Genomic DNA, 22,102 nt, shown 5'->3' with positions numbered 1-22,102 from the left:
GCCAAGCGACCCTGCAGGAGCCAATAATTTCCAGTGCCAAGGGTAATGTGAGCATACTTGCCCTTTGTCCGCAAACCACAAGTAACCATTTGGGAAAAATAAAACAACAACAACAAATACCAAACAAAACCCCAAACAAACTGCAAGTTAAACATGGCTGAGCTGTACTGGCAGCACTGAATTTCTTCTCACTGAGAAAATGGTGTTACTCTGAATTCCTATCCTGTTGAAGTAGAATTTACTTCATCCACAAAAGATGATGCAGGGACCATGGAAAAGGTGAGAGGCCAGCGTTCTCCTGGAATTTGAGGGGCCCTGGCTTGGAGAACTGGACTTCTCCAGAAGAGATCTTACCTCTGAAAATCAGATCAGGAATTTAATTGGGACTGCTCATTCATAAGGTTCTATGAAGAAAATGTAATATATTCAACACATGCAAAGAGTGGCTTTAGAAAACCACTTATTAAAGACAAGAAAAAAAATCACTCACGTTCTCGCTTCCACACCAATAACAACTCTGACCATTTTGCCTTTTAGGGATCACAAAAAAGAATCTTTAGTATATCTTGGTCTCATAAAGCTTTGATAATTTGTTTTACTTTTTATCCATTGAATAATGTGGCAGAAAATGGAGGGAATCGGATAAGCTGGAGGGGGGAGTCACTCGATGCTTGTAAATCACAGAGTTGCAAAAAAAAAAAAAATCACAGAGTTGCAGTAATTTACAATGTACTTTATAGTACAAAGGGTAAAGTTTGTTTTCCATCCAGAAGCAAGCATTTATTTTCCTTGTTCAAACATATAAACCCTCCAAACGGCAGTTCTGCCTGCAAGCTCAGCAAAGGACTAGGAGCAAGTGTACCATGGCCTCAGCTCCAAATAACATCAGGCATTTCAAAGTGGTGGCAAATGGTTGAAGAATGTCACACTCTGCCCGACGCTGCTAATCTCTCTTCTCATAATGCAGAGATAATTCAGTTTATGGTGTCACATAGATGCCAACATTAAGGTTGGAGCAAACAAGGACAAAATCCTTATTAAGTATGTGTTTAAAGAGATGCCAGGATCTCTTAACTCGTTCACATTTTTGCACAGAAAATTTCATTTTAAGGTTGGCTTTATGAGCTGTGGTAGGGACTGGATGGATGAGACATAGAACACCTGAGCTCCCCCATTCAGACACAGATCCATGAATCTGGAAATGGTGTGTGTACCATGAGAGTCTCTGGAAGCAGGAACCCTTCCTCGTATCCATTGTCCTAGTTCAGGCCATAACCACCACCACTCCCGCCCCAGCTTTCTTGCTTTCAGTCCAGCTGCCTCACCGCTGTACTAATCATCTGTCCAAGATACACCAAGAACACCAAGTGGTGTTCTTTTCTGGCCACACACCTTGATGGGGATTATGTGGCCAACAGAGTAGAGCCCAAGCATTCAAGAGCTCCTGTATGCAAGACCTTATGCTCTTGGCCTTGACCCCCTTTCCAGTGCCATTTCCTGCTGCTCACTGGCTGGCCCCACCATGTTCTGGTCTCTCCACACATCCTTGCCATTCTCCAAGCAAGCTCTGCTCTTATCCACCTTTGGTCTTCCTCACACTTTCTTCATTTCAATTAAACTCCTTGCTCTATCTCTTTGCTCTTTAATAGCCTGCACAAATTGCAACCTCTTCTCTGAATCCTTCTTTGACCATCTCTCTCTTTGCTGGGCATGACGAAGGGCTTTTCAACTCTGCTCTGATGAATTTTGTTCATAGCACTGCCCACTGTTCTTTGACTTTGCCTCTTTCACACCTGGCAGACTGCTGCTCTATTTCATGTATTTTTAATTTTAAAGAAATTTTATTAAAATTTTATTAAAATGTATTTGACATAAAATAAATGTGTAAATTTAGGAGTAAAACACATTAGTCTGATACATTTAAGAGTTGTGGTATGATTGCTGATGTAGTGACAATTTGTACATCTATCATCTCTCATGTCATTTCTTTTTTATGGTGGGGATAATTAAAATGTCACCTCTTTGTAGGTTGTATAATTATGAAACAATATTATTTGCTATATTCACTCTGCTATGCATTAGATCTCTAGGACTTATTTTCTTTTCCTTTTTTTTTTTAAGATTTTATTTATTTATTTGACAGAGAGAGAGAGAGAACACAAGTAGGCAGGGAGGCAGGCAGAGAGAGAGGGGAAAGCAGACTCCCTGCTGAGCAGAGGGCCCTATACGGGGCTCGATCCCAGGACCCTGGGATCATGACCAGAGCTGAAGGCAGAGGCTTAACCCACTGAGCCACCCAGGTGCCCTCTCCCCCCCCCCCTTTTTAATTGCATTTATTTATTTGTGACAGAGAGAGAGAGAGAGAGAGCGCACACAAGCCGGGGGAGTGGCAGGGAGAGGGAGAGGGAGAAGCAGGCTATCCACTGAGCAAAGATTCTGATGAAGTACTCAATCCAGGACCCTGGGATCGTGATCTGAACTGAAGGTAGACGCTTAACTGACTGAGCCACCCAGTTGCCCCTCCACAACTTATTTTCTTTTAATGTATCCATTTCATGTTTTTATGCCCAGAGCTAACACAGTTTCAGAAACATAATAGGTGCTTGTTTAATATCTTTGAACAAATTCATCTATTTGTAAATAGGTTTAGTCACTGGTAAATTAATAAAAAGTAAGTGATGGTTGTTTACCAATATGTATTATTTATTTATTCAACCATCTTCTACCAGGTCCCTACTATGTGCCATAAATCGTGGTGAGCACTAGTACCCACTGAATAAGACATTGTTCCTGATCCAAAGGGGACCACAGTCTTGTGAGGGAGATAAATATATAAGGTGAATTATGTTCATTTATTTAATTGGTAAAATAGAAAAATGTTCTTACATTTGGGTGTGTTTTCCTTTATGATATTAGAGTGGATACCGGCATTTTAAGAGTGTAAGAAGCAAAAAAACAAAACAAAACAAAACAAAACAGTGTAAGTAACAAGACTAAATAAATTATATCTAATTTCTGATCTGTTCTGCTCAGAAAAGGTATGTTGAAGAGTGATTCCTTTCTTTCCAGCAAAGGTACAATCCTGGGTGTTTCTGCTGGATGTAATGGGGGTTTGGATTCTCCCTTTGATTCCCACAGTGGACCATCCTGCCAAGGAGAAGAGCTGTGGTGCTAGAAATACAGAGAGAGAGGCTACTTCCTTCCCTTCCAGACCCTGCTGAGACTCTGCTGTCCCAGGAATCCATAGCACTAGCAACAAAGCAAAGGTGTCTCCAGAAACCTCCTCAGCCTTCCTCTGTAAAGTGAGAAGACAAAGAGTTTAACAAGATAACCAGAAGAGAGTCTTGCATCCATCTTAAATTTCAATATAAGTCTGCCCCATAGGCTTGGAGTGAGGATTTGCTGTGGCTTTCCTCTAGTCTGGCCAAGTGAGACATTAATGAACTATGACATGGAAAGGGGACAGCCCGAGATAGTCAACTAGCATTTTACAAAGGTCAACTTTTTTAGATTCCATCTACAAGTGAGATCATATAGTATTGTCTTTCTGTCTGGACTCTTTTACTTAATATAATGTCTCCCAGGTTCATCCACATTGTCACAAAGACAGGATTCCCTTCCTTTTTATAGATAAATAATATTCCATTGTATAAGTTATAGACCACATTTTCTTTATCCTTTCATCATCCAAACATCGATGAATGCTTAGGGTGTTGCCACCATCCTGACTTTTATGATTAATGTTGCAATGAACGTGGAAGTGCAGGTAAGTCTTTGAGATACTTATTTCATTTCCTTTAGGTATATATACGCAGGAGTGGGATTGCTGGATCATATTGTTGTTCTATTTTTAGTTTTGGGGCAAAGTTCTATACTGTTTTCCATAGTGGCTTCACCACTTTACCTTCTCACCAATAGCACACAATTTACATTCCCCTTAATAGTGTTCCATACCCTCACCAACACTTGTAAACCTCTTGTCCTCTCGATAATAGTCATCCTAACAGGTACAATGTGATATCTCATTGTATTTTTGACTTGCATTTCCCTGAAGATTAGCATCCTTTCATATGTCTGTTGGCCATTTGTATGTCTGTGAGCTGAAAAGATGGAGGAAAGGGGCCATGAGCCAAGGAATGCTGGTGGCTTCTAGAAGCTGGAAAATTTAAAGAGACAGATTTACTCTTAGAGCTACCAAAAAGGGAACTTATTCTGCTAATAATTTGGTTTTAGCTCTATGAGAACCATGTAGAATTTCTGACCAGAGACCTATAAGGCAATACATTTGTTTTATGTTAAGCCACTAAATTTGTGGTAGTTTGTTATGGAAGCAATAGAAAACTAATACAGGAATGCATTGTGACAATAAATATGACTACCTGACAAAAGAGTTGAGTCTGACTCACAGAAGAAGGATGTAATGAGCAGCCATTGCTGTTCTTTATGATGGCCATCTTTTGGCATGCGGCTTCCATTCAGTAGTGTGGCTCAGCTGGAGGGAATTAATGGCTTTGTTGGAAGAAAGAGAAAATAAAATCTTAGCTCCTGCCTAGGGAATCTGGAAAACATACAAATCCTCATGAGTTGAATTTCTTTATTCCTATTTCACCTAAGAAAAATGGCAGGTAGAAAGTTAAGAGAAACTAGAGGTCAGATGTTAAATGATCTATGAAATAAATGGAGGAAGAAGGATCATGAAGCTTCTCACTCATCCTCAAAACAGATGTTTTGTACCATAAGACCGAGTCATTCTTTTCTGGGTCTTATTCCATATTCTTGTGTATTGAAGCACAATAAAGGTTTCCTCCAAAAGCTGGGTTTTTCCATGTATAGAGCAAAACTGGCTATGTATAGATCAAATGAACGTGGAAGTGCAGGTAAGTCTTTGTATAGAGCATGTATAGAGCAAAACTGGCTATGTATTATTTCCCTCAAGTGTTTCTGAATAAATTTTTATTTTATTTTTTAATTAACATATAATGTATTATTTGTTTCAGGGCTGCAGGTCTGAAATTCAACAGTCTTAGAAAATTCACAGCACTCCCATAGCACATACCAGCTCCCCAATGTCCATCACCCAGCCACCCTATCCCTCCCACCCTCTGCCCCTCCAGCAACCCTCGGTTTGTTTCCTGAGATTAAGAGTCTCTTATGGTTTGTCTCCCTCTCTGGTTTCATCTTGTTTCATTTTTCCGTCCCTTCCCCTATGATCCTCTGTCTTGTTTCTCAGATTCCTCAAATCAGTGAGATCATATGATAATTGTCTTTCTTTGATTGACTTACTTCATTCAGCATAATACCCTCTAGTTCCATCCACGTCGTCGCAAATGGCAAGATTTCATTTCTTTTGATGGCTGCATAGTATTCCATTATATATGTATACTACATCTTCTTTATCCATTCATCTGTTGATGGACATCTAGTCTCTTTCCTTAGTTTGGCTATTGTGGACACTGCTGCTATAATATTTTTTAAATGAAGGATCTGCTGTTATCTCAGCTTCTGGGTAGCTGATTTCTGCTTAGCTTCACTGAGAGTGGCTTTCACCCTGTCCCAGCAGGAACCAGCTCTGATGGAAACCATCAGTATCAGCTGCTGTTTCATTCAAATAATGTAAGTTTAGCAGCTACATATGGGAATGCACACCCTTGTAAGTAAATTTAGTCAGCATACAGCACAGTCCAGGTAAGGAATTTTTCTATACTACCAGGAACTGTATCTAGGAAAAAGGAAAATAAGCCCCCGAAACATAATTCCAAAAACTCTAAAATATATTTCAAATTTATTTGTGCCTTCTTCTTAACTACAGTAATTCAGATGCAGAGAGGGAGAATTTTTAGAAAAGAAGTTTAAAAAAAAAACAGTTTTATTGAGCTCTAATTCATATACCATACAATTTACCCATTTAAAGTGTACAACTCAATGGTTTTTGGAACATTGCATTATTGATTTTTTAAAAATTATGATAAAACATATACATATATATAAATCATGATAAAATTTTAAACCATTTTTAAGGGTACGATTCAGTGGCATTAATTCCATTTACAATGTTATGCAACTATCACCACTATCTATTTCCAAAACATTTTCATCACCCCACACGGAAACTCTGTAACCATTAAGCAATAACTCCCCATTCCTCCCTCCTCTCAGTCTCTGGTAACCTCTAATCTACTTTTTGCTTTTAACAATTTGTGTATTTTAGATATGTCTTACAGTGAAGTCATACAATATGTGTCCTTTTGTGTCTGATTTGTTTACTTAGCATAACATTTTCAAGGTTATCCGTGTTGCAGCATGTATCTGACCTTCATTCCCTTTTATGGTTGAACACTATTTCACTACAGGTATACACCCCATTTGGTTGACTCACTTATCTGTTGATGGATACTTGGGTTATTTCTACCTTTTGGTTATTGTGACTTATGTTGGAATGAACACTGGCATGTAGGTATCTGTTGAGTCCCTTTCAATTCTTTAGGTATATACATAGTTGTGGATTTTTGGATCCTATGGTAGTTTTTTGTTCAACTTTTTGAGGGATGCTAAACCATTTTCCATAGTGGCTGTAGCATTTTACATTCCCACCAGCCATGTTCAGTGGGTTCCAATTTTTCTACATCCTCACCAATACCATCCTGGTAGGTATAATGTGATATCTCATTATGGTTTTGCATAAATAAATATTAAAAAATTTTAAAAAGGATTAGAAATGCCTGGGTGGCTCAGTCAGTTAAGCATCTGCCTTTGGCCCAGGTCCTGATCTCTGGGTCCTGGGATCCAGCCCCAGCATCGGGCTCCCTGCTCAAAGGGAGAGTCTGCTTCTCTGTCTTCCTCTGTCCCTCCCTTTTCTCGTGCTCTTTCTGTCACTCTCAAATAAATAATCTTAAGAAAATAAACTTAATAGGATCAAAAGTCAAATCCTTCCTGTCCATTAATTTCCCATGGTGTTGTGCATATTAAATCATTTTTAGGTGTTTCCTACCATTCCCCAAGTTACTCCCAGAACATCAGTGTTCTAGCTCTTGCCCTTTCTTAGTAAGAGCCAGGTCGCCTAGGAGGGGACTTAGGCAGACTAAACTATAGATGGAGGAATTCTGTGTAATAGGGAAATGTGTGTGGAATGTAAAAAGAGGGCAAGAAAGGAGTATATGTAGGAGGTATATAGTTTGTAAAGGATTATGAAAATTATGTATGTATTCATGGAAAAGTGCTGAAGAGCAAAGCAGTTGTACTCTGTGCCTAGAAGCCATAACTGGAAGGTCCATGGTTCAAAGTTGACATGTCTGTGACTTGAGGCTTCACTGTAGAAAGAGAGAGGATGGATCTGAATTCCTTACATTCCATCATGCTCTCCCATTTCCCCTAGGACGGGGGGTAGGGGTAGCTCTCGAAACCTGTTAAAGATGAGGAACCCACTTCCCGAAGGCACCTTCGGCTGCCACAGATGATCAGACCCAAGTACATAGTACATTGGCCCAATGTATTGGCTGTGTTTGCTAAGGTGAGTCTGTGAGGTTTTGGAAAGCTAAAGTTTTCCTCAAAAGAAAGAAAAAGACTTGTGTTATTTTTTTTCCTAAGTGGATTCTCTTTATTAAACTATTAGATACTTATTTATCAAAATATTAGACCCTGTATTTGGTTGATTGTCCCTGAGCAATGGTAAATGTGATTCCCATATGGAAGAACACTCCTCACTGACCCTATGATACCACATCAGCCTTTCAGAGGAAACCACACCCCAGGAGTTGAAGATATGCACCCTCTTCCCTATTTTGTAAATCCACACCAGGAAAAAAAATCAAAGCAGTGTACAAATATTTATGTACATGTTGTGCAAGATGATTAGCACAAATCTGCCTGTCAAGAGTCTATTGACAACAGTCAAATGTCTAACTGTAAGGTCTTTATTAAATGAATTTGGCTCACCCTCCTGCTAAACTACTATTTTGCTATTAAATACTATTTTGTAGAAATGCATTAATTGACATGGGAGAGTATTAATAAATGGTTGACAGTCAAAACAAGCAAATTACAAAAGAATAAAGTCTCAGTTTGTAGTATCTTCTATCTATCCTCTGCACTCTGGAAGACCACAGGCCACAATAGTGGTATTTGGGTGGTGAGATTATGGGTAAGTTTTAGTCATTCAGTGGGATCATTTGTATTTTATCATTTTTATACAATAAACCTGTATTACACCCCCACATCCTCTACCCACACATTCTGGAAAATGCCAGAGGGTGGCAACTTCACAATTCTATTCGTGAAGGGGTTTGCTTCTCCTGCACATAACCAACATCATACCTCCCCGCTCCCCATATTCGGAAGAGTAGTATGGCATTCTGGGTCTTAAAAAAAAAAAAAGAGTTCTAAATTCTTCTTGGAGAAGACCAGTGAGATACAATTCTACAAGGCAGCAAATGCTGATGGGAGAGGAGAAGTGGAGATGGTTCAGCAATGACGAATCTTCTGGTTTGGTCACAGAAAAGGAAAGTGTTGCCAGTTCCCGCTGTCGGGATGCCTTTTGTGTTCTGCATCTTTTTTTTAGCTCAGGGATTATCAGGGCAGGGTTTCCACGCCAGAGCATTCAATACGGCTTGCCCACCCAGATTCAGAGCTCAGTGTGCTTACTACCAGCTTTTAAAAACTTTGCTAGATGCGAATTTCACTCTTGCCAACAAAATCTTTCCATATGGATGACTTGTTTGTTCAGGGAGCCAGCGGACAATGCTGTGGTGACATTAGTGCACTGCAAAGGCATTCACTCAGAGTTAATTTCGGCAGAGGATAATCTTTCAGTTGCTTTGTTAATAAAATGTCCAAATCGTCTTTTTCCACATTGACACTTTACATACTTGGCTTGCACAGCCTATAGGCGTCATGGAGACTGACAAGACCAGATGATCTACTTACCATGTATGCTGTCAATAATGAAGTCGTAAGGTCAGAGCTCAGTATCTCTTAGTTCATCTATCCATTTTTAAGATCTAAATAAAATACTGAAACTGAGTTTTCAATATGTTACACTACAGAGTGAAACATGTAGGCTTTTAAAATTGGTTTTTGGAGTTACTCCTGAAAAAAATATTGGGTTGAGCAAGTGTTTGGTCTCTAAGTCTGTTTTTCCAGAGTCTTCCACTAACAAGGTCCTGAAGGGAATTATAACAAATCTAAAAACGTCAGATCACAGATTGAGAAAGCCATTTAAAAATTGAAACTATGCAGAGACAAGAGTTAGGTTCTTTACTCAATCAAGTTATAAGTGTGCAAGAAAAGAAGACTATCTTCATCCAAATAAACTAGAAAATGATTGAAGAGATTTTTTTTCAGGCAGAGTGATGTAGGGAGTTCATTAGTAAGATTTTTCAAGTTTTTTTTTTTTATACCCTGGTTAATAATTTAAACTTGAGACAACTTTTTTTTTTCTCTCCTAGAAATCTCATTTCTAAAAGACAATATTCACTACTGTTGCTGAACCATCTCTACTTCTACCTTTCACTCACCCCCCACCCCCCGCCCCCGACCCCAGCATTTGCTGCCTTGTAGAATTGTATCTTGCTGGTCTTCTCTAAGAAAAGTTGAGGACTCTTTTTTTTTTTTTTTAAGGAGGCCCAGAGTGTGTCATGCTATGCTTCTGAATATGTGGAGACAGGGAGATATGTTGTGGTGTGCAGGAGAATCATCCCCTTTTTGAACAGAACTGTTATGGAATATGGACTCTGCCTCTGGTTCTTTAATATTGAGTGCCTTAGGATACTCTTAAATCACTGTTGTCTCAGAAAAGTCTCAAAAAAAAATCACCAATTTGCACATAAGGAAAATATTCAGGGTGCCTGCATGGCTCAGTCAGTTAAGCTTCTGCCTTCGGCTCAGGTCATGATCCCAGGGTTCCGGGATTGAGCCCTCCAATGGGCTTCCTGCATAGTGGGGTGTCTGCTTCTCCTCTCTCTCTGCCCCTCCCCCATGCTCTTGCTCTCTCAAATAAATAAATAGAATCAGAAAGAAAGGAAGGAAGGAAGGAAGGAAGGAAGAAAGGAAGGAAGGAAGAAAAAAGGTCCAGAGGGCTGCTTTTTTTTTTTTCTTTAAAGATTTTATTTATTTATTTGTCAGAGAGAGAGAGAGAGCAAGCAAGCACAGGCAGACAGAGTGGCAAGCAGAGTCAGAGGGAGAAGCAGGCTCCCTGCTGAGCGAGGAGCCCGATGTGGGACTCGATCCCAGGATGCTGGGATCATGACCTGAGCCGAAGGCAGCTGCTTAACCAACTGAGCCACCCAGGCGTCCCCAGAGGGCTGCTTTAATCTGCAAGCCAGTTGGATTTTCCTCTTCCCGTCTTGTCTAATTACAATCCATGTAATTTTCTTGCTGGTCATATTACTTCAAGTGGACTTGTCCCATAGAAAAGTTTGGGAATTTGGAAATTTTGGAAATTAAGAAAGAAAAGCAGGGTATTGTCTAAGTAAGCCTTGCTACTGTGATATTAGAATTCTGGCAGACATTTTCTGTATGTTTCCATAAATCTGGTTTTCTTCTTCCCTCAACAACAACATTTCACTCAGAATAGAAACAAAACACACTTGCCTTATTGACAAATGAATTGTCTGTTATCAATAAACAAATACTTATCAAGTACCTACTACATGGCAAGCAGTTGGAACGTGGCAGTGAAATGATAAGGAGCCTGACCTCATGGTAATCTCCGACATTAATCAGTAAATGTAAGCGTGATGTGTGCTGGGAAGAAGGGCGACATGGGAGCTCTATTGCGTTCTGTCTGTTCTTTTAATACCTTCCCTTAAAAATTAATGCTGTCCCTTGTGCCTCTGTGATCCGGGACCTACGGTGAATATATGCAACAAATGAACTCTTAAAGAGTAGAACAGTGACTATATAAACAGTATAAAGTGTGCTCAGCCAATAGAAAAGCAACAGCCTGAGGCATGAGAATACATTCCATTTCAAGCACTGTGATCTCAGGGGTGGGGGCAGTAGAGGGGCTCTCTGACCCTTTTATCTACCCTTCTTTTTTTTTATTTTTAAGATTTTATTTATTTATTTGACTGACAAATAGGCAGAGAGGCAGGCAGAGAGGAGGTGGGGGTGCGGGGAACAGGCTCCCCGCTGAGCAGAGAGCCCGATGCGGCTGGATCCCTGCACCCTGGGATCATGACCTGAGCCGAAGGCAGAGGCTTTAATCCACTGAGCCACCCAGGTGCCCCTACACTTCTTTCAATTCTAGCATACCTCCTCAACTTTTCTGTTGGTAAATTATCACTCTATTTCAGTACAAATCAATGGCATTTCCAGTATGACGTCACCATCTCTACCAACTTGACTTCTGCATACTGTTCTTGCTTCAGTAAGGCAAGTGGCTTATCATCTTCTTCTATGTACTATTCCTCCACTACCGTTTGCTGTATTTCTTAGTACGTTTTTCCAACTATATTGTCTAGTTCAACCTGTGAGGGCCAAAACAACATTGTGCAAAATCCTCAGGTTAATAAACTTAAATCCCTCCCATTTCTGCCCATGTTAACAGGTACATTTTATAAAACCGGTGCCTATTTTGTTTTCTTATGAGATTATACAACCCTTGAGGGGAGAGGATGTCTCATGAAAAGTTTATAAACTCAATAGTATAAGACACCGTGGGAACTCCCTCAAATGCTATGAAGTCACTTAGTAATACATGTCTATGATGCCAGGATAATTCTAATTTCATTCTTGGAAGGAGCATTAAAGCCATTGTCTCAGCTCCAAAAACAACCTGGCAGAAATGATTTTATGTCTTTTTTTCACCAGGAAAAACTCATGTACTTCCTGTAACCATAGAATAAATACCATAGTGCTCATAAAATACTTGAATATCTGAGGTCATTTAGGGGCATGCTGTATTTTTAAGGGCTAGTGACTTCTATTTGAGCTCATTGCTTTCAGTCATATTTAGCAATAAAATATTTTACCTTTTTTGATTTATTGCCTGCCAGACGTCTATTGCTTTTTTGTTTAGATTCATAATACTTTTTCCCTTGAAATCTTTTTAGGGCATTATGACAGTTTAAGAAAAAGTAAATAAAATTTAGCATTAAAAAAAGAGTACTGTAGGGGTGTGTGTGTGGCTCAGTCAGTGAAGAGTCTGCCTTCGTCTCAAGTCATGATCCTGGGTCCCTTCCCCGCTCATGCTCTCTGTCCCTTGTTATCTCTCTCAAATAAATAACACCTTAAAAAAGAAAAAAAAAGAATACTGTGTTTACCCACATGTACTTTTCCCCCCTAAAGTCCTTGAAGCCTCAGCTTTTTGAAATGTAAAATGAGGATAACTGTATGTAATTCATAGGGCTGTTGTGATGAATGAGATGGTGTTGAGTGAAAATTAAAGAAGTGTTCTCTAATTTCATTTAGGGATTTATTTAGTAAATACTGCTTCACGTGTATTCACAGTTCTAAGGCTTTGCAAATATGACCTCATTTATTACTTTTAATCCTTCAACCCTAGTGACAATTGTATGAGGGGGGCATTCTTATTATTTCTATTTTATAGATGAGGAAACCAAGGGCTGAGAGGTTAAGGGAACTATTCTGGGTTAAAAGACAATATCAGAGCCAGAATTGCAAACCTGGGCAATTAAGCTCGATAAATTCATGCTCTTAAACAATGAGGGCCTGTTTTATTTATGTATTAATTCAACCAATTTACTTAACTCCGACTATGTGTTAGGAATTGTCCTAGGCACATGAGTTACAAAGCTGAAGAAATCTCTGCCCTTGAGAAGATCATTGGTTAGTGGTTAACAAAAAAACTGTAAACATAATTACAATACAATGTTGTACCTCCATAGGAGACATAAGTTCAGTAGCTGTGGGAGCCTCTGGCTCATTATGAACACTTGGAGGACTTGGGAGGAGGTACAAATGAAGGTCCATATTCCGTATGTTCAAATATCTAAACATTATAAATCAAATTTCACAAAGCTATTCTTATAATGACAAAATTGAAAGTATGTGAATTTTTTATTGCTAAAAGCTGGTATGATATCAAAGACAACTGAATTTAAATATTCATGGACATGTCAGTGTATTCCATTGAAGGGCTGGCAAGGTTTGGGTAAGTAATAAAATAACAATAAGCATAATTCATAAATAAAATTCATTAACCATAAATATATTTTTCTGACCTTAGTCTTATCAAAATAACTAATTATGACTTTATAGTCAAGATTTTCATATAACTTATATACTATTAATAGTAGTAACCTAAGTGTCTAAATATATACCTATTCAAAAGTTTATAAAATTTGAACATATTTTCACCAAATTGTAAATAAAAACAAATGTGCCGAAGTTAAATTATTTTTATATTTTTTCTAAAAGTTCTCTTTATATAAAATATTCAGTTATTAAAATTAAATACAAAATAAAACATTAAAATTTTAAAAAAATTAACTAAAGCTGAAATTTATAATTCAATTTTTTGAATATTTAAACTGTATTGAGTATATATGTTTTTTGAACATATTTGACACATAATATTATGTTAGTTTCAGTTATACAACATAGTGATTCAACAGCTTTACATGTTATGCTATGTTCGCCACAAGAGTAGTTATCATCTATCACCAAGCAAAGCTATTACAATCTCATTGACTGTATTCCCTGTGCTATACTTTTTATTTCCATGACTTATTCATTCCAAAACTGGAAGCCTGAGTCTCCCACCACCCTTCATCTATTTTGCCCAACCCCCATCTCCCTTCCCTCTAGCAACCATCAGTTCATTCTCTATATTAATAGGTCCGATTCTGCGTTCTGTTTGTTTGTTCATTTGCTTTGTTTTTTATTTTTATTTTTATTTATTTATTTTTAGAGATTTTATTTATTTATTTGACAGAGATCACAAGTAGGCAGAGAGGCAGGCAGAGAGAGAGGGGGAAGCAAGCTCCCTGCTGAGCAGAGAGCCCAACGTGGGGCTTGATCCCAGGACTCTGAGATCATGACCTGAGCCGAAGGCAGAGGCTTTAACTCACTGAGCCACCCAGGCACCCCTGCTTTGTTTTTTAGATTCCACTTAAAGTGAAATCCTATGGTGTTTGTCTTTTTCTGTCTGACTTATTTCACTTAGCACGATACCCTTTAGGTCATCCTAAAGTGTGTTAAATGTTTTATACAAATAAAATGATTTTCAATTCTAGTTACCAATGCCCATGTAGTAGTGCATTGGATTGATGAGTCACACATGTTACATCTATTTATATACAAATGTAAGAGTAATGTGAATTGTTAAAGGTTGCAGAATGTTCCTCAGTGGCTATGTGTAGCTGTTGTGGATCCTTGCTAATTCGTGAGCCGCTCTGGAACCATAAATTTGAGCACGTAGACAAACCAGAAAATGGGTATTTGGCTATACTGGGAATAGCAGTTTGTGTTGCAAGAATCTGTTGTGCATATGCTATTTGAAAAGCATGATTATTGTTGGCCTTCTCTTGCCTAAACACTATCACTGCTCAAATTCTCCCCACACTCTACAGCAGGGTCTGTCTCCAACATCAGCAGTGGCCTGACCCACAAACATTTATGTGGCCCAGCTGCAGTTGCCTTTTGTTTCAAGGACATACAGCTAGAGATATAAAGATGTATTTCTTTGGAGTCTGAATCACGAGTCATGGAATAGATGCTTACGGTTATGAGTCTTGCTCTGCCGGTGCTGAACACCAGACCCTGAGAGAAAGGAGTGTCCATATGTTCTTTCATAAATTTATTTTTGTGTTTCTGATGTATGAGGCCCTCCAAAATGCAGCGTCCTTCTTGCTTTAGTCTTAGGGTAATACTGTGTAACTACTAGCTACAGGACCAAGGAATTTTTATATGAGACAGATATTTGGTTGAATCTTGAAGGAGACAAGCACTCTGGGGCATTTTGCTGACAGCATATGCAAAGGCACTGAGGCACTTAGTAGTATAGCCTGCTCAGTCAACTGCAGACATGTCTGCATGGCTAGAACACAGGAGGCTTGAGGGGAGAGGTGGAGGTTCACCCTGAGGTTCACTCACTTATAAGAGATAAGTGGGGAAACATCACACAGGTCTTAAGAGACATTTTGGTGTTTATCCTAAAAGAAGGAGGAACATTAAAGGGTTGTTACAGGGGAGGAATTGGTTTAGATTGAGTCCATGTTCAGAGAAGGGCAAGAATGCAGCAATTAGGATAGCAATTATCCCAGGGAGGAATAATGCTGACCCATACAAAGTTGGGGTAGTGGTAATGGAAATGAGAGAAGTTGAGAGAGACTGGGAAAGTGGCGAGAAGCTGGATGGACAGGAGGACCTAGAACGTTGTAGTTGTTTAATAAATGTTTGCTGAAGTGAGTTGTGTTCCTGTTTCCAATGCCTCCAGCATTTTAACTACACTATCACATGCCTTTGTTTAACTGTGCATTAATTTGAATATATTGTTTTAATACTTGGAATTGCAAAGTGGGTACATCCTTACCAGAGAAAGATTGATACCAAAGATAGACATACCAAGTTCTCAGTGGAACTGGTCTGATACTATTACACAACGGTGTTCGTTTCCAATAGGAGCAGTTTCTTGGCTTGTTTCACAGTTCCATCAGGTCATAGATGGTTGAGTTATAATATATATAGCTCATTAACAAGTTTCCTGTATGTACCACACTGCCCTTCAGTTGGATTCTGTGTCTACTTTGCCCAGTGGGAAACATTTGGAATCCTTGAGTTTTCTGAGTAGACTCTAACTTTACAGAATGTTCTCTTTGTTCTTTAAAGTGCTGACTCATTTATTTCCAAATCAAGTTTAACCTAAAATAACTTTTTTGTTGTTGTTTGGTTGTGCTTTATTTGACTTTGGGTAACCTTTCAAAACTGACTGGGGACAGATTTATAACAAATGTAGCTTGAAAATTTGGAAATTGGACAGTTGCCGACATTGGGAATTGTGCCGTTTTCCTCTCTTTAAAGGTCCCTTTTAATTCATGCTTCTTATATCTGTCTTTTCATCAGAGCTGGGTTCACTGGCCCACCTGATGCAAACTCAATCCTGCTTGTCTCTAAAACTTACCCTGACTTTATTTATTTATTTATTTTTTTGAAGATTTTATTTATTTATTTGACAGAGATCGCAAGTAGGGCAAAGAGAGAGAGAGGGGTGGTGGGAGGGTGCAGAGAGCCGGATGCGGGGCTCGATCCCAGGAGCCTGGGAGCAGACCTGAGCCACCAGGCGCCCCAGAAAAGTGGTGAGGAGGAGCGGGGGGGAGGGAGAGAAGCAGACTCACCACTGAGCAGGAAGCCTGATATGGGGCTCAATCCCAGCACCTGGAGATCATGCTCTTAGCTGAAGGCAGATGCTTAACCTACTGAGCCACACAGGCACCTTGAAACTTACCTCGACTTTAAATCGAGGGAGAAGGCCTGCCTTAACCTGGGTCTCCATGCCTACTCAGTGCCGCTGCTGCTAGTATGTGCTTTGGTTCTCATAACTGCTGCTTCTGCCTAGGCTCTGTGTCTGAGTCTAGGCATCCATAGCCCACTTTTCCCAAGATATGGACAGACAACAAGTCACACTAGTCATTTTTCACTTTACCCAGGAACTGAAGCCTGGCTTCTCAACTTCAGCTTTGATTTTGTGACCACATTCTGCATTTTCCAACTGGTCCCGGATTTCTTTAGGAAATGCCATTATCTTGTGCTTAGTGAGGTCTACTACTTTTTGTCTGCTACCTTCACTCTTACATATTTTACTTTGAAAGTCAAGACGGCTTTTCACTGAATTGGTCTATTCTCCTAGCAGATTCTTCATATCAGGACACAAGGTTGATGATAGATTTCAAACCCTTCTATCGGGCTCCAACTTGTTGAGGTAGGTTGGTTGTGTCCTGAAAGATAGGTAAATTTGTAGCTCATACACAGGCGGAAAAACCTTGCTGAATAAATAACAAGAGGAAGTTAAGATTAAATCATTTTCCCCTCTGCCTTCGTATAGCATTTGGTTACAGGTATATCAGTATATATTTAATTCTATTTTGGTTTACAGTTATTGACATGGATGTCTCTGCCAATAGATTATCTCCTCTGTGATGGAGTCTATTTTTATCTATTTCTGTATTCCTAGTAACATTAGCATAGTGCTCTCTGAGTGGTAAACACTTAGCAAATGATTGAAGAAATAAAGGAATTATAAAACCAAAGTTCATAAGTGTAGTGCTATCCACATGAACTACTTAGTATACATTTGAAATAATAAATAAGAATAGAATTACAGTATCATTTTTCAAATGTGTGTGTTAATCATTTATTGTTTGTGATTTTTCTCCTGCATACAAATCAGAAACTGCTGTTAGACTGATTGTGCTTAATTTTCTGAGACAATGTATTATTCTTTTTTATAGCCAGAATAGCTACATCTGTGTCAAGTCAAATACACAAAGCACTCATTATATGCTCTTTTTGAGTTCTTCAAAGAGATACAAAGGTGAGTGATAAGATGGATCACTGCCTTCCTGCTTTTTTCCTTTCACTTGTTTTTTGTAGCGTTTGTAGTCTGAAGGAAGAGATCAATGAGGTAGTCAAGAATTACAAAACAAGACAAAAAAGAAGAGTGTGGAGAGATGCTCGCATAGTGTTCTGTGGGGCACTCCGTGCTAGGGAAGGCTTGTAATCAGCTGTGGGAATTCTATCACTTAACTCTCCTTCTCTACATTGAACTTAGTGTTTTATTACATGGTTTTTATTTTTTTATTTTTTATTTTTTTTAAAGATTTTATTTGCTGCCCGCGGAGCAGAGAGCCTGATATGGGGCTCAATCCCAGGACCCTGGGATCATGACCCGAGCCGAAGGCAGAGGCTTTAACCCACTGAGCCACCCAGGCGCCCCAATGGTTTTTATTTTTTTAAGTGGTCCCTACACCTAGCATGGAGCCAGCGTGGGGCTTGAACTCATGACCCTGAGATCAAGACCTGAGCTGAGATCAAGAGTCAAATGCTTAACGGACTGAGCCACCCAGGCACCCCACATGATTTTTGATAATATTTATTCTGGAACACAACTTTAGCATTGTTCATGAACAGACTGCACTATTTTATGCTCTTACCAACAACGTATGACAGTTTTTAGTTCCTTGCATCATTGACAACACTATGTATTATTTAAAAAATATTTACTAATTTTATATGTAAAGAATCAGAGACTGTTGAGCACCTGGGTGGCTCGGTCAGTTAAGTATCTGCCTTTGGCTTAGGTCATGATCCCAGGGCCCTGGGATCGAGCCCCACATTGGGCTCCCTGATCATTGGGGAACCTAATTCTCCCTCTATCTCTGACAACTGCTCCCCCGGCTTGTGCTCTCTCTCTCTCTCTCTCTGTCAAATAAATAAATAAAATCTTAAAAAAAAAAAAAAGAATCAGAGAGTATTGTTTTGTTCTGTATTTCTGTGATTACTAAGATTGAGAAGTTTTCACATATTTATGGATCATATCTTTTTTCTTTACTGATTGCTCATTCATATCTTCCATTTTCTCTTGGGAATTCAATTTTTATCTTAATAATGTCTGAGAGCTTTTTCTACAGCAAAGCTGTTGTTCCTTTGGATAACATTTACACTGAAAAGAATCCCTCCATTTGTCTTTAAAAAAAAAAAAAGATTTTATTTATTTATTTATTTATGAGAGAAACAGAGAGAGAGCTCGAGTGGCATGGGGGGCAGAGGGAGAGGAAGAAGCAGCCTCTTTGCTGAGCAGGGAGCTTGATGTGGGGCTCGATACAGTACCCTGAGATCATGACCTGAGCTGAAGGCAGCCACTTAACTGACTGAGCCACCCAGGTTCACCCCCCCCACTTGTCATTTTTCTTTTCTTCTTTTTTTTTTTTACTATTGTTAGTTACCTAGATATTTAATTTTTTTTAAGATTTTATTTATTTATTAGAGAGAGAGACAGTAAGAGAGAGCATGAGAGGGGAGAAAGTCTGAGGGAGAAGCAGACATCCTGTGGAGCTGGGAGCCCGATGCAGGACTCCATCCCGGGACTCTGGGATCATGACCTGAGCCAAAGGCAGTTGCTTAACCAACTGAGCTACCCAGGTGCCCAGATATTTTAAGTTTTTCATAGTTCAGTCAACTATTCTGTTATTTCTTGGTTTCTACTTTTGGTGTTTTGAAGGTTCTTCAGATATTTAAATATTTACCTATTTTTCTAATATATGGAATTCACTGAAAAATTTAATCCCCTTGAATTTATTGTGGTGTATGGATAAGGGTCTTTTTTTTCTGAAGTAGCTAAATATTATTCCTGCCTGATGTGATTCTGTCATGAATGTTTGATTTTGCTGATAATTAGGTCATCTGTTAACATGTTGGAAAATAACACATCGAAATAGCTTAACATGTGTCTGCCTCTAAAGGGTATTAAAATACTTATTAATGATTTGAAGAAAGTATATTCTCTAGTCTTGGAGGGGAAAAAAACACAAAGCCACTAAACACTATTCCTCTCTCACATAATTGCTGTTTCTACTTCTCATAGCAAAGGGATTAACATCCCAGATGCCATTGTGAGAAACTTCTAGCAAGTGCACTAGTGTTGTGAGCATTCTAACACCTTCAAACACGACCTCTTTGTCCATCAGCTCACTCTTAGTAAGAAGATACTAAAGATACTTGTAAAGATACAAGATGTGAGTATGCATGTAACTTTTCCCCCTAGTTTAGGGCTTTATTCTTTTTTATGCTTTACTTTTTAATTGAATTATAACTGACATACAATGTTATATTAGTTTCAGGTGTACAACACAGTGATCTGATATTTTTGTACATTACAAATTGATCATCTCGATAGGTCTAGTTTCTGTCATAGATAACGCTATTACAAAATTATTGACTATAGTCTCTATGCTGTGCATTACAACCTCATGACTTATTTATTTTATAACTGGAAGTTTGCTCCTCTTAATCCCCTTCACCTATTTGGCCATCCCCCTGCCCCTCTCTCAGCTGGCAACCACCACTTTGATCTGTGTGAGAGTAGATACATACCTTTAAGCCTCTAAGTTATTTCCATGAGTAACTTCTCTATTGAAATCAAGATTTGTAAGCAAGAATGCTTATGGTAATTTCTCCTAACTTGTTTTAAGCATGGTATATATCTATTCAAATCTTTTTTATTTTATGTGTATTCTCCTTAGCTTTATAAATGTGTCCATATAATTCTAGGAACATATAATGAACCGTATTCTTGTAGTAGGTTAAATATCTGCATTTCTATTCTGTCAAAGTAGACCAGTCCTGCAATAAATGCATTTATTCATTTGTATCTATGTGTGTCTGTCTCTGCCTACCTACTGAGATTGAAAACAACCAAATCTAGTAAGAGTAATGAGGAAATCCTAATACAGTGGCTCACCAAGAACAGTATATAATTAAACATTTGTTATTTATGGATAATCATCAAGTTTATGCTCATAAAATAAGTATTTCCATACGTGTTCATGGTCTTAGATACAAGAATGATGATGACTTTCAGAGAGATCTGGGCTTATTATTAATCTGATGAAATCTTCAATTGAATTTTCTATGCCTTCTGTACTCTCACACTTAAGCTTTTGTTAGTTTACCCACTAATAAATGAAACAATTCACTAAAGTTTGATTTCTCTTTCTTTTTTATTATTTTATATCTCTTCTGCAATGGGACCCTATACCAACTCAACATAATATTTGTAAAAGAGAAAAACAACAAAAAGATAATTCATGAACTATATTAGATATATACATCATTCCATCTAGAAACCTATGAAGAATGACATAGAAAAGCAAAAATAAATGTTAAATTAGGAAGCAAGATCGAGAGACCTGGAGTCCCATTGTAGTTCAACTTATTTTTGTCATTTAGAGCCAGAATTCTAGCTGTGGTCTAGGATTGACTTTGAAATGACAAAAGGAGAAAGGGGTTGAGTTTCTAAGTACTCTGAAACTCCATGCTAAATTTTGATTATATCTAATTACTTACATTTTCAGGGGAGGTAGAGAGAAGTTTCATTGCTTTACTTACATATTCATAGGAATCTGTGACCACAAAATGGTCAGGAACCACTGGATATAGTGAAACCAGTGTTATAAGAAATAGAAATTTCTTCCTTTGAGTCATGTAAAAAATTAAATTTAAAGAAGATGTTTGTTTCCTTTTCTTTCACTTTCCCTAATTCTGCCTTTGATGAATTTAATGTTCTTAGAGTTATTTTCCAAAACATACAGAAATGAACAATTTGGAAAATATCTTGGACTCACAAATCAGCAAAAGGATGCCATAAATGTTCAGCACAACATTTCTGAAAGCAAGGGTAGGAATGGTGAGCTGCATAAGACAGAAAATGGTAGGAGTAGAAGCACCTTTTTACTCTCGAGCCTGGTGCTGGGTCTTTCAGCTGCCATTGTCATTCTGGATGACTGGAAGAAGGTCAGCTGCCATGCATCATGGAAAAATCAGAACATCCCTGAAGGATGTTCAAATCTTTTACATAAGTTGGTAAGAGAAGAGGGCGCACAGCAGGAGGGTGAGTCAAAGAAACATACGAGTTGCTTTCTCAGATGATCCAATGCCTTGTCCACGTATCTTCTCTCAGCAGCTGCTTTCATCGGCTACTTCAGAGAAACACGGAAAGCCCCCATAATGCACCTCGTGAGTTCTGCCAAATAAATGAAATTCTGGCAGAAGAAGTAAGGGGAAACATGCTCCCCAGTTGGCATTCAGCTTAGGGATAAAGTTTGATGGTCATCATATATCTTCTGTCACTTTGTTGTCTTCTCCATAGCATGACTTAGAGATTTATATTTAAATTCAAGAATCCATTTTAACTTTCTTAAATAAAAATGTATGGGTGATGAAGTTAAGATTTTTCAGGTCCCTGTTGTGAAATTTATTTTTTTAATTGCTCAATTTCTTTCCAGAAAAATTTCAAACACTGTGTGTCTTGAGCGGATGTATTTTGCAGATATCTTTCTGCAAAAAATTTTTATACCTTTTATATCTTATGCAGATTCATGTCTCAGATTAAACTCATACCACTCTTTCTTTGACTCTCATGATGACTCTT

Source organism: Meles meles, chromosome 1 (genome assembly GCF_922984935.1).
Source record: "Meles meles chromosome 1, mMelMel3.1 paternal haplotype, whole genome shotgun sequence".
Lineage (NCBI taxonomy): Eukaryota > Metazoa > Chordata > Mammalia > Carnivora > Mustelidae > Meles > Meles meles.
This window is presented reverse-complemented; position numbering follows the sequence as displayed.